The sequence below is a fragment of the Fistularia commersonii genome, chromosome 19, assembly GCF_037954325.1.
Source record: "Fistularia commersonii isolate RoL2024-O1a breed Wild chromosome 19, RoL_Fcom_v1.0, whole genome shotgun sequence".
NCBI lineage: Eukaryota > Metazoa > Chordata > Actinopteri > Syngnathiformes > Fistulariidae > Fistularia > Fistularia commersonii.
Genome location: NC_141302.1, coordinates 1,977,563 through 1,990,000, shown reverse-complemented (window position 1 = coordinate 1,990,000; position 12,438 = coordinate 1,977,563). Strand labels below are relative to the sequence as shown.

At 43.5% G+C, this 12,438-nt stretch overlaps 9 non-coding genes across 9 annotated transcripts; 4 read left to right on the top strand and 5 right to left on the bottom strand.

Annotated features, from left to right (window-relative positions):
* The first annotated feature begins 3,925 nt into the window (after window positions 1-3,925).
* On the top strand, window positions 3,926-3,999 carry trnan-guu (transfer RNA asparagine (anticodon GUU)). Its single transcript has one exon. It is a non-coding gene; the product is annotated as a tRNA-Asn (tRNA).
* Window positions 4,000-4,589: 590 nt separating this feature from the next.
* Window positions 4,590-4,663, top strand: trnan-guu (transfer RNA asparagine (anticodon GUU)). Its single transcript has one exon. It is a non-coding gene; the product is annotated as a tRNA-Asn (tRNA).
* A 1,166-nt stretch (window positions 4,664-5,829) lies between these two features.
* Window positions 5,830-5,902, bottom strand: trnak-cuu (transfer RNA lysine (anticodon CUU)). Its single transcript has one exon. It is a non-coding gene; the product is annotated as a tRNA-Lys (tRNA).
* A 222-nt stretch (window positions 5,903-6,124) lies between these two features.
* trnan-guu (transfer RNA asparagine (anticodon GUU)) lies at window positions 6,125-6,198 on the top strand. The gene has a single exon. It is a non-coding gene; the product is annotated as a tRNA-Asn (tRNA).
* Window positions 6,199-6,812: 614 nt separating this feature from the next.
* Window positions 6,813-6,886, top strand: trnan-guu (transfer RNA asparagine (anticodon GUU)). Its single transcript has one exon. It is a non-coding gene; the product is annotated as a tRNA-Asn (tRNA).
* Window positions 6,887-7,387: 501 nt separating this feature from the next.
* On the bottom strand, window positions 7,388-7,461 carry trnan-guu (transfer RNA asparagine (anticodon GUU)). Its single transcript has one exon. It is a non-coding gene; the product is annotated as a tRNA-Asn (tRNA).
* Window positions 7,462-8,056: 595 nt separating this feature from the next.
* trnan-guu (transfer RNA asparagine (anticodon GUU)) lies at window positions 8,057-8,130 on the bottom strand. Its single transcript has one exon. It is a non-coding gene; the product is annotated as a tRNA-Asn (tRNA).
* Window positions 8,131-8,639: 509 nt separating this feature from the next.
* Window positions 8,640-8,713, bottom strand: trnan-guu (transfer RNA asparagine (anticodon GUU)). Its single transcript has one exon. It is a non-coding gene; the product is annotated as a tRNA-Asn (tRNA).
* A 296-nt stretch (window positions 8,714-9,009) lies between these two features.
* trnan-guu (transfer RNA asparagine (anticodon GUU)) lies at window positions 9,010-9,083 on the bottom strand. The gene has a single exon. It is a non-coding gene; the product is annotated as a tRNA-Asn (tRNA).
* Window positions 9,084-12,438: the final 3,355 nt, after the last annotated feature.

Genomic DNA, 12,438 nt, shown 5'->3' with positions numbered 1-12,438 from the left:
GACTGATTCCTTTGTTGTTGTACGTACGTGTGTGTGTGTGTGTGTGTGTGTGTGTGTGTGTGTGTGTGTGTGTGTTCAGTGTCTGCTTGTAAAGAGCAGACGCCCCTCGGCGGGATTTCTGCACGTTGAAGACCCCAAACTCAGTGATATTCAGCAGGATGAAACCCCGGCCTTTTCAGCCAATCAGGAGGAGGCAATCACTTTATATACGAATCTTCTTATATATGGGTCACTTTCTTCATGAATCACTTTATAAACCAATCACTTTATACACGAATCTTTTTATATACGGATCACATTCTTCATGAATCATTTTATATACGTGTCACTTTACATACGAATCACTTTCTAGATGAATCACTTTATGTACCAATCACTTTATATACAAATCACTTTATATACAAATCCTTTTATATATGGGTCACTTTCTTCATGAATCACTTTATATGCGAATCACTTTATATACGAATAACTTTAACTTCATATACGAATCACTTTATATATGAATCACTTTACATACGAATCACTTTACATACGAATCACTTTATATACGAATAACTTTAACTTCATATACGAATCACTTTATATATGAATGCTTTTATATATATGGGCCACTTTCTACATGAATCACTTTATATTCGGGTCACTTTCTAATTGAATCACTTCAAATACGAATCACTTTATATACGAATCACTTTATATACAAATACCGTTATATACGAATCACTTTCTAGATGAATCACTTCAAATACGAATCACTTTATGTACGAATCACTTTATATAGGAATAGCTTTATATACTTATCACTCTAGATACAAATAACTTTATAAACGAATCACTTTCTAGATAAATCACTTTATATACGAATCACTGATATATGGATCACTTATATATGGATCATTTTATATACAAATTTTGGAAGATCAGAAGCATGAGTCCAGCAAATTTAATCCTTGAAATACAAAAAACATTTCAAGATAAAACAACCAAATCAAAATTCGAAACGAGTGCTCATATCTCGTGTCGTGTAGCTTCCCCACGCGGCATAACTTCATATCTTTCTGCTTATTTTGTGTATGTTTTTCAATCTTCTTAACATTGAAAAGCATAGCAAGAGAAGGAGAAGATCTGGCAGGAGTTAGATGAAGTGATGCAGAACATCCCAAGAGATGACAGAGTAGTAATCGGCGCAGACTTCAATGGGCATGTTGTTGACGGCAATGGAGGGGATGAAGAAGATTTGGTAAACAGGATAGGAATGCAGAGGGACTCCAGTGACATTCCTAATCCAGAGGGTTCAACATGATGTCGGTCCACCCTTTGTAGCTACAGCAGCTACTGTACAACTCTTCTGGGATGTTGGACGAGAAGGTCTGGCTCTCAATCGCAATCTGATTCATCCCAAAGGTGTTCTATGGGACTCTTTGCAGACCAGTCAAGTTCATCAAATGCAGACTCTGTTATCCATTTCTTTACCGACCTTGCTTTGTGCACTGGTGCACAGTCATGTTGGAAAAGGAAGAGTTCAGCTCCAAACTGTTCCTACAAAGTTGGGAGCATGAAAGTGTCCAAAATATCTCGGTATGCTTCAGCTGGGAGACCCATTCTATGAAGCTCTCCGCGCAAAGTTCTTGAGCTAATTTGAAGACCACAATGAAGTTTGGAGGTCTTTAGCCATTAGCCTTTCAGAAAGTTGTGCACTGGTGCACAGTCATGTTGGAAAAGGAAGGGTCCAACTCCAAACTGTTCCTACAAAGTTGGGAGCATGAAAGTGTCCAAAATATCTCGGTATGCTTCAGCTTTCAGAGTTCCTTTCACAGGACCCAAACTTCACACTAGTAGCGTTCACCTTGCGACCGCCAAACCTAGACTCGCCCATCAGATCACCAGATGTAGGTTTCGTCAACCCAGAGAAGGCCTCTCCACAGCTCTAGAGTCCGGTGTCGGCGCTCTTTACACCTCTGGATCCCACACTTTGCATCGCACTTGGTGACGCGAGGCTTGGATGCATTCTATGAAGCTCTCTGCGCAAAGTTCTTGAGCTAATTTGAAGACCACATGAAATTTGGAGGTCTGTAGCCATTAGCCTTTCAGAAAGTTGGCCACCTCTTTAAGCACCTCAGCACCCGCTGACCCGCTCCATCAGTTCCCGCGGCCTAACATTTCGTAGCTGAGTTGTTGCTATTCCCAAACTCTTCCATGTTCTTATAAAACAGCCGACAGCTGACTGGAATATTTAGGAGTGAGGAAATTTCACGACTGGATTTGTTGCCCAGGTGGCATCCTATCACAGTTCGCAATGGAATTCACTGACCTCCCGAGAGCGACCCATTCTTTCAGAAATGATTGTAAAAACAGTCTGCATGCCCAGGTGCTTGATTTTACACACCTGTGGTCATGGAAGCGATTGGAACACCTGATTCAGATTATTTGGATGGGTGAGCGAATCCTTACGGCATTATGGGGCCAAAAGTACAAGAGCGGAGGTAAGGCACGCAGGTAGACTACATCTTGTAGAGACGAGGTAACCTGAAAGAGATCAGTGACTGCAAAGTAGTTGTAGGTGAGAGTGTAGCCAGACAGCATAGGATGGTGGTTTGTAGGATGACTCTGGTGACAAGGAAGATGAAGAGGACAAAGGCAGAGCAGAGGACAAAATGGTGGAAGCTGAAAAGGGAGGAGTGTTGCATGGTTTTCAGGGAGGAGTTGAGAAAGGGTCTGGGTGGTCAGGGTGAGCTTCCAGATGATTGGACAACTAGTGTTATCAGGGAGACAGGTAGAAGAGTACTTGGTGTGTCACCTGGAAGGAAAGTAGATAAGGAGACTTGGTGGTGGAATGAGGAAGTGCAGGAGAATATACAGAGAAAGTGGTCAGCAAAGAAGAATTGGGATACTGAGAGGACTGAAGGGAACAGACAGGCGTACACAGAGATACAACGTAAGGTAAAGATAGAGGTAGCAAAGGGCGCGGGATGACTTGTATGCTCGGTTGGACAGCAAGGAGGGAGAGTGATTAATACAGGTTGGCAAAACAGAGAGATAAAGATGGAAAGGAACAACGCAAACAAACCGACCCTGGAACCCCCCGTTACCGTGACGATAAACCGCTGTTATGGTTATGACCCCTCCTGTGTTTCCCCGAAGCCGCGACGCCTCGGCAAGGGGCGAGGCAGCGGTAAAGGCCTGGGGGCTGACGCGATTGCGGCGGCCGCCATGTTGTTTTTTGTTTTTTTTTTTTTTTTTTACGAGCCACATGGACGTGATCATGCGCAGGTGAGCGGCGATGGCGTCAACGCCCGCAGGTGGGCGCCGGCCGCGGCGCTTATGAAGCCCCAGAGGAATGCGTTGCTCGCTCTTTAACGAGGTTCATCAAGGCGGCGAGCCGTTGAGAAACAAGCGTCTTCACACGCAAGGCGAGGAAGCAGCGGCGGCGGCGGGCGCCACGGATTCCATGCTTTGAATTTGAAGACAGGAAGCGGACTCGACGGGTTCCCATCGAGGAGTTTCAACTCATGGGGGGGGTCAGTTTTTGACGTCGCCCCGGGTAACAAGCTCCTCTTCATCAGTGTTTGAGTCTTCACTTCCACCCAAAAAATTATGGTTGTTGTTTTAGGTGGAAAACAGGAAGTAGCCGTCCCAGGGTGGACTCGGTGACCAGCTGAAAGCGGTAACCGATCGCGCCGCGGAGACGTTTACCTGCTGGTCAGAATTAGCCAGTTAGCTATCAGCTGGTACTTAATTTGGCTAGTGTCGTATTTTCCACAACCAGTTAAAAACAATCCACATTACCCTTCTTTAGTATTGCGATGGTAAACCGGCAGATGAGACAAACACACTTAAATATACCATTAGCCTGACAAAGCATACCATTGATTGCTAGGTGGCTATTTGTTATTTTTTTAACAGCAGAAAAACCTTTATTAATGTCTCTGTGGCGCAATCGGTTAGCGCGTTCGGCTGTTAACCGAAAGGTTGGTGGTTCGAGCCCACCCAGGGACGAAGATGCTTTTGATAAGGGACTTTATGGTGAGTTTTAGCAAGCAAGTTGAAAGCTAAAAGGCTAGTTCTTGTATTCTAGCCCTGTGCCTCTAAGGACTGCGTGTGGAGACGAGCTATTGCTAGCGGGGCTACGCTGGGAGGATCCCGGCTAATCCATTTCAATTACCTCTATAATAGCTAATTATTAGCTCACATCAGATCAACCATGACTTCAGATATTTCTCCTCCACTGACTTCCAGCAAAGCCAGTGCTAAGCTACATCTTCTCTGTGTGGTGTGCTAACGATCATTAGCTTGATTGACGGCAGCAATTCTGCCCTCTACAGTCTGAAGCACTTCCTGTGTGAAAGGGGAAAAAGGCAGGAAGTGCACTGTCACCATTTGTTTTCGTCCCTCCTTGCCATCTTAGCTACAGGACTGAGCCGACTGAGCTAGCCGGGCTAATCACCCCTGGAAAACTATTGCTCAAAAAGATAACACTGCTAACTGAGAGGCAAACTTAACCAACATTAAGAACTTTACGTAGCGTACCATGATAGCTAACTGGCTTTTTTTTTTTTTTTTTACAGCAGAAAAATTTGCAAGCCAATGTCTCTGTGGCGCAATCGGTTAGCGCGTTCGGCTGTTAACCGAAAGGTTGGTGGTTCGAGCCCACCCAGGGACGAGGAAACAGGTTTTGCTAGCGGGGCTACACTGGGAGGCTCCCAGCCAATCCATTTCAATATCCTCTATAATAGCTAATTACTAGCTCACATTGGATCCACCATGACTTTAGATGTTTCTCCTCCACTGACTTCCAGCAAAGCCAGTGCTAAGCTACATCTTCTCTGTGTGGCGTGCTAACAATCATTAGCTTGAATGACGGCAGCAAACCCACCTGGTACATTTTGAAGCACTTCCTGTGTGAGAGGAGAAAAGGTGGGAAGTGTGCTGTCATAGCTGAACATGCTAACAGCCACAGGGATGCCTATTTCTTGCGTTTTGCGGCTTAACAGGTTGAATGCTAACAGGCTAATTCCTGTATTCTAGCCCTGTGCCTCTCAGGAACGTATATGAAAATTAGCTTTTACTTGTGTAGCTACTCTGGCAAGATCTCACCAGCATCCTACTGCTAATACTCCAGGTATGTCGTCGCGTCAAAGGCGCTAACCGATTGCTACACAGAGAATTTCACAAAAGGCGTTTTCATTGCATCTCAGCCATGGTATCCATTCTGTCAGCTAGATAACAAATTCTTTGGCTCAAATAAGAACAAAAATAGCCATTGCTAAGCTATTTGTACATCTTCTCTTTGTGGTATGCTAACGATCATTAGCCTGAATACCATTAATATTATTAACGATGAGGTGACTCACCCAGAATGAGTTTTAGTTCCTTCACCTTTCTCTTTCTCAGCTTGCTTTTCGGCAGGATGTCCGTGTCGGATTTTCCACGAATGGTCCGAAAATGCCGCTCTACATGAGCCTTCTTTGTTATAGTGATTGTAGACCGGTAGATGAGGCCAACACCATTTCTTAATTTTAAGAGAAAATACCGAGGGCTAAAGATTGGAGGTAACTTGCTGACTAGCTTGTTTGTTTTGCTGCACTTGCGCCGTGCATGTGTAGTGACCTCAGTGTCGGAAAAAATTAGATGTCATCCGACTGCCTGCCCCTAATATCAGTCAAGTCACAAGATGAATGAACTGCTATCGACTATTTTTTTTGATATTATGCGTTCCACACGTATTCAATCAACCGGTAGATCCACGTATCAGGCACTAACGCTGCGCTAACTGAATGCTACACAAATGTTGTTTCATCAGAACAACGGCTTTCGCTAAAGATACTGCGCCCAACGTGGGGCTCGAACCCACGACCCTGAGATTAAGAGTCTCATGCTCTACCGACTGAGCTAGCCGGGCTGCTTTTTACCTTCCATGGATGTCACTCAGAAGTTAGCCCAACCCAAGATAGGCTATGTTAGCTAGTAAATGTTCCTTTGACTTGTCAGGTTTGCTTAACAGTTAATGAAAACCATAACACTGCTAACTGAGAGAAGAACTAAGCCAACACTAAGAACTTTACTTAGCGTACCATGATAGCTAACTGGCTTGTTTTACAGCAGAAAAAAAAAGCAAACTAACGTCTCTGTGGCGCAATCGGTTAGCGCATTCGGCTGTTAACCGAAAGGTTGGTGGTTCAAGCCCACCCAGGGACGAGGAAGCTTATGATGAAGTGAGATTTGCTTAGCAGATTGAATGCTAACGGGCTAACTCTTGTATTCTAGCCCTGTGCCACTCAGGACTGTGTGTGGAAATGAGCTTTTACTTGTGGAGCTACACTGGCAGGATCTCACCAGCATCCTGATGCTCAAATGTCGGGTATGTCGTCCCGCCAGAAGCGCAAACCGATTGCCTCACAGAGACCTTGCCATCTCAGCTGCAGGATCCATTTAGTTAGCTAGATAACTCATTTTTTGACTCAAAAAGGATCCAACAAAATGTCCAACAAATCCAGCGCTAAGCTACTTCTACATCTTCTCTGAGTGGTATGCTAACAATCAGAGACATGTTAAGAAAATACCCTCAGATTTACAAACATATGAACTCTACGGAATAACTTGTCCACCATTTATCGGCAGCAGTTGATGTGTTTTGTTAAAAATGTCATATCAGTATTCTATACATACACAAACTGTAGCATAGAAAAAACAGCACATTTTAAAAAACGTTATTATCTCTACAATCTACAATCAGCCTGATGTAGCGTACCATTGATAGCTCACTGGCTATTTTTTTTTTTTTTTACAGCAGAAAAATGTAGCACGCTAATGTCTCTGTGGCGCAATCGGTTAGCGCGTTCGGCTGTTAACCGAAAGGTTGGTGGTTCGAGCCCACCCAGGGACGAAGAAACTTATGATAAAAGACTGCCTTTGTAAATTAGCTTTAGCTAGACTGGGATAGGACTCATGAATGTCCTGCTAATAAAACAACATGGAGGATTGAGCCCACAAGGAAATGCTTAAATTCAAAATCTTTGCTTCTCAAGCGAAAAATCTCAATAAAACGGAACGCAAGGTTGGGACGAACCACTTGCCGGTTCTTGGATCTGAGGGTGCAGAACGGGAGGGCTGCTTTCTTTTCCAAACGGTGGTTTCACCTACAGATGCTATATCTACCTGACATCGTGTCCCATTGATAGCTAACTGGTGAATAATTATAATTTTACAGGTGAAAAATCCAGCATACTAGCTTTTCCGCTATTGCCAAAGTAGCTAGCGTGGGGCGCTGGAACCGATGCACCACAAAGAGCTAATGGTGGACCAAGCAATTTTTGTGTGGGGGGGTTGCAGTTGGTTTAATTTAACAGGCACTTCCTGTTTGAGGAAAAACAAACAGGAAGTGCCTCGTCCCTGGGTGGGCTCGAACCACCAACCTTTCGGTTAACAGCCGAACGCGCTAACCGATTGCGCCACAGAGACAGGCTGTGCACACTGCTTGGATATCGCGCCGGGAGGGCCTAGCGGTGTGATAGCGAAAGTTGCTAATCAGCACCTCTGAACCTGCAATGTAATCGTTAACAGGTGGACCAAACCAAGTGATGGTTGGGGGGGGGGGGGGGGTGATTTGAGATGTTGTAGGATGAAATGTATGTATTTATTTACATGGTTCTGAGATGGGTAATTGCACTTCTTGTAAGTCGCTTTGGATAAACAAGTCTGCTTAATGATGGGTGTGTAATGTAGTGTAATGTACTAGCTCTTTGCTTTGTTTGCTACAACAACAGGAAAGAGTTTCAGTTTAAACTTGAGAAGAAGGTAACATGTGGACTAAACCAACTGATACTGTATGTGGGTGGTTTGGCAAATTGCCTTCTTAGCCACTTCCCGCGTGAAGGGAGAAAAGTCTGGAAGTGTGCTAAGCATGCTAACCCATTGCGCCAAAGTGATGCTTTTCTTGTATTTGAGCTCTTTACTATCAACGACTGTATGGAGATATTACAGTTAGCGAGCCTCAGAGGAAATGTTTCACACACTACATATATGATGCTAGCGTGTGATATGTAAAACAGTTTGCCGTCCCTGGGTGGGCTCGAACCACCAACCTTTCGGTTAACAGCCGAACGCGCTAACCGATTGCGCCACAGAGACTTTACTTGAAGTTTTTTTTTTGTGTCGTCAACTCATGACCCTGAATTTAAGAGTCTCATGCGCTACCAACTGAACTAGCCGGGTTGGTTCGTGTATTAAAAACATGGCTAATAACAATCATAATGTTAACTGAGAGAAGATTTGAGCCAAAGTAAATCCTGTTAGCCAGACGTGGCATGCCATTGATGGCTAACTGGCTAATTCTTATATTTTTATGGGAGGAATATCCGGCAAGCTTACGTGTTTGCGTTAGCTTCACACTTCCTGTGGGAAGGGCAAAAAGCAGGAAGTGTGCTGAACATGCGAATCTATTGCGCCACAGACATTCATTTGCTAACTGACCTTGTGATTTGGCTAATTCTTGAATCCTAGCGCTTTGCTGGGCGGAAGTGACATTTAGCTAGCAGAGCTACACACACACTTTTCCTCCTTTTGATGACAAGTCCTCAGAGGAAATGTTTCACATGCTACATCTATGATGCTAGCATATGGTATGTAAAACTGTCTGCCGTCCCTGGGTGGGCTCGAACCACCAACCTTTCGGTTAACAGCCGAACGCGCTAACCGATTGCGCCACAGAGACAGTCGCTACATGTACCATAGATATCACACGGCGAGTCCAAGTGGCGCGATTGCGACAGTTGCTTATCAGTACCTCTGAACCTGATGCAACGTAAAGGTTCACACACACACACTTTTCCCTCTTTTGCAAACGACTGCTCAAATGAAAGGTTTCACATGCTACATCTATGATGCTAGCAGCCACTACCTTTCGCGCAGGATCAGACCGTATCCACGAACCGGAAATGAACATGCACACCATTGAGCTCCAAGGGTGGGGTCAAAGGTCACGGTGGCTGTCCTACAAAAAGAAGTGCCCGTCCCTGGGTGGGCTCGAACCACCAACCTTTCGGTTAACAGCCGAACGCGCTAACCGATTGCGCCACAGAGACAGGTGGTCTACTAGCTAAGATATTGTGGTGGCCCGATTGTAAACGTTGCTCAACAGCCGGACTGAACCACATGACGGTTGGGGAGGGGTGGACGGATAATTTGACAGGCACTTCCTAATTTGACGGCATGATGGGAAAATCCATCTTGCAGGGGTCGCGCTAAGCTCATGACCTTTAACCTCTCCCATTTGCACGCCTCACTTCCTGTTTGCTAGATTCATCTCAGCCTGCCCTTCCTGTCACCGAGGTTTGGAGGTGAGGAGCACATTGGAGACGACGGCAACTTTCTGCGTGATAATCGGGCTCCCGGTGAGTGTGTGTGTGTGTGTGTAAAACATGCAGATACATTGCTAACAGAGCTAATGTGCTAGCTAATGTGTCGGAAAACTTTGTGATAAAAACTGCGGGTCAAAAGTGAATTCCTGACCCGAAGTTCACCTGAAAGCATCAAATTGTAAACCTCAGGACTGTGGAAACAGGAAGTAGTATCTCCTCGCCCTCACATGTGATCCCGCGTGATCTTAATCTCGCAACGGCGAGCCGATGAGCAAGGAGATGGCGATGTTGATGAGGAAGAAGAAGAAGAAAAAACAGTTTGGTGTCTGTTCCAGGAAGGATCTTATCCGGGCTTGTTTACCGGTCGTGGCGAGGGGGCGGAGCTTCACCAGGGAAAAACACCTGCGAGGCTCCGCCCCCTCTGGCCCCCATGTTTACCTGCACGCCGTCCTGTTATATTTAGTCTGCCGCCGCCGCCTTCTCCGCCGTGTCCCGACATGTCGCCGTCAACAAACAAGGAAGTAAACAAGCTCCTCCGGAGGTTTGGAGGGGCGGGGCTTGCAGGTCAGACGCACTCTGATTGGTTGGTGTTTAAAGCATAATGACCATAATCGTCCTGGATAGTCGTTTACACAGCAGATATATTTATTCATTTTTTATTTGTTCTGGAATTTATTTCCCAGCGTTCCACCTTGATAAGTTTGCTCCCTTTTTTTCAGGGAATTTATTGGTTTTCAAGGTATTTTTCCCCCTTTTTTAAAGTATTTGCTTCTGATTTTAAGGCATTTTCTTTTTTTCTTTTTTCTATATTTATTCAGGCATTGATTCCTGTTTAAGGTATTTTCTTTGTATATATTCTTAAGTATCTCTTTCCATTTATCTTAAGGCATTAATTCCTTTTTAATGTGTTTCCCTCCTTTTTCATTTTCAATTTTTTATTTTATTTTTTCTATTTATTTTAGGCATTTATTCCTTTATTAAGGTATTTTCTGCTTTTTTAAGACACCTTATTTTCATTTATTTTAAATCAATTTATTTTGTATTCATCATTTTCATTGATTATTTTCTTTTCATTCCTTTTTATTTCTTTTCTTTCTATTTATTTTAAAGCATTTATTACTTTGTTAAGGCATTTTCCACTTTTAAGACACCTTCTTACGATTTATTTTAAATCAATTTATTTTCAGGTGTTACTTCCTTTCTAAATTAGTTTCTTCATTTTCGAGATAATTTTCTTTCCATTTCATTTATTTATTTTTATTTCTATTTATTTTAAGGCATGTTGAGGTATTTTCCACTTTCAATTTATATTTTTTCCTTTATTTTTAAGGTATTCTCTTTCTTTCCTTCAGGATATTGCTTTCTTTTCACGTATTTCCTCCTTTATAAGGTCGTATCTTATATAGATATGAAGCAGGTTTTCTCATTAAAAGTAATTTGTGTCCATTCATTTTTTTTCTCTTTTTTTTTTTTTTTTTTTTTTTTTGAACATTTATTAGAACAGGTTCCTTAACAGAGTCATACACATTCTTACAAAACCTCATAACAAGATATACATCATACAATAATCTTTATAGGTCACTTATTTCCTCAATAGCAAGCAAGCGAAAAATAAAATAAAACTAAAAAAAAAAAAAAAAAAAACACAAAAAGACATCTAACTCAGTCAAATAGAGATAATATCTTCAACTCTCCAAATATTTTTTCTCTTTTTTTATGGTCATTATTTTCCTTTTTCATGTGTTTTCTCGGCCTTTTCTTTGTGCAGTAAAGCTTCCCAGAGCTTCTTCCACCTTAACTTAAATCAAGCACTTACTGACCCTTAACTTGAAATTTTTTTTCCCTTCTTAGAAATGATTTATCGCCTCTTTTCAGGTCAGATTTCCCTTTTATTCTACTTTGCCGATTACTGTCTTCACGACCTTCACGGCGGGCTTGATGACATCATCGCGGCGCCAGAAACACACCCCGCCCCTTTTCCCCTTATGCTTTCCATCCTTTCATTCATTCTGCACATCCATCATTTGCGCTGAAACTTCGGCTGGCGAGTGAAAGACTCAGGTGTTTTTGCGGGCGCGCGCATGTGTGTGTGTGTGTGTGTGTGTGTGTGTGTGTGTGTGTGTGCGCCTATGACTTGTGCTAAAAACATGTGGCTGGGGTATGTGATGTGCAACCATACAGGCTGTTTGTTTGCAAGGGGAGTGTGGGAACGTGTATGTGCGCGTGTGTGTTTGCGTGTGTGTGTGTGTGTGTGTGTGTGTGTGTGTGTGTGTGTGTGTGTGTGTGTGTGTGTGTGTGTGTGAGAGAGTCAGGTGTCAAGTTTAGCCCGAGAACGACCCAACCTGGGAATGATCTCTTCTCAGCAGGGGAAGCCAAAGCTGCTCCTCTATATGTTTGTGTGTGTGTGTGTGTTTGTGAATGTGTGTGTGTGTGTGTGTGTGTGTGTACGTCTAACCCGAGGATGACTCACAAACCCATCTGGAGGCCAGATGCGGGATCGAAAGCCTCTCTCTCTTTCCCCGTCTTCCCTCCAGTCGCGGTTAGTTCCCTTAGTTAACCCATGACTTTTGACCTTCAGCAATGGCATGTGTGTGTGAGTGTGTGTGTGTGTGTGTGTGTGTGTGTGTTTGTCTTCCTGCTCGGGGTTGCGATCTTTCCCATGGGTCGTGAACTCTCTCTCCGTGACCTCCGGAGTTCAAGTTCACTAATTGGCCGTGTTCCCACTCGGGCGGCGGCCATCTTTGTTTTTGTTGCGGCGTACTTCCTGTCGTGGCCGTAGCTCCGCCTCCTCGGGCCGGCGGCGTGTTTTTTTCGCCGCTTTGTGGTGAAACATAGAACTTGAAACTCCGCCGTGGAAGTTTTTGCAAATTTTTTTTTTCATAATTTGAACGTCAATGCTTAAGCTAGCGCTAACAAATTCAACCATTCATTGTCTATGATGTTTACATATATAACCATTCATTCATTCATAAACACATCATATACAGACAAATAAGAATAAGAATAAGATTAAAAATAAGAATGAGAACAACTATTTATCCCGAAGGAAATTGTTGTGCCAGAAATACAAGAAAAATAT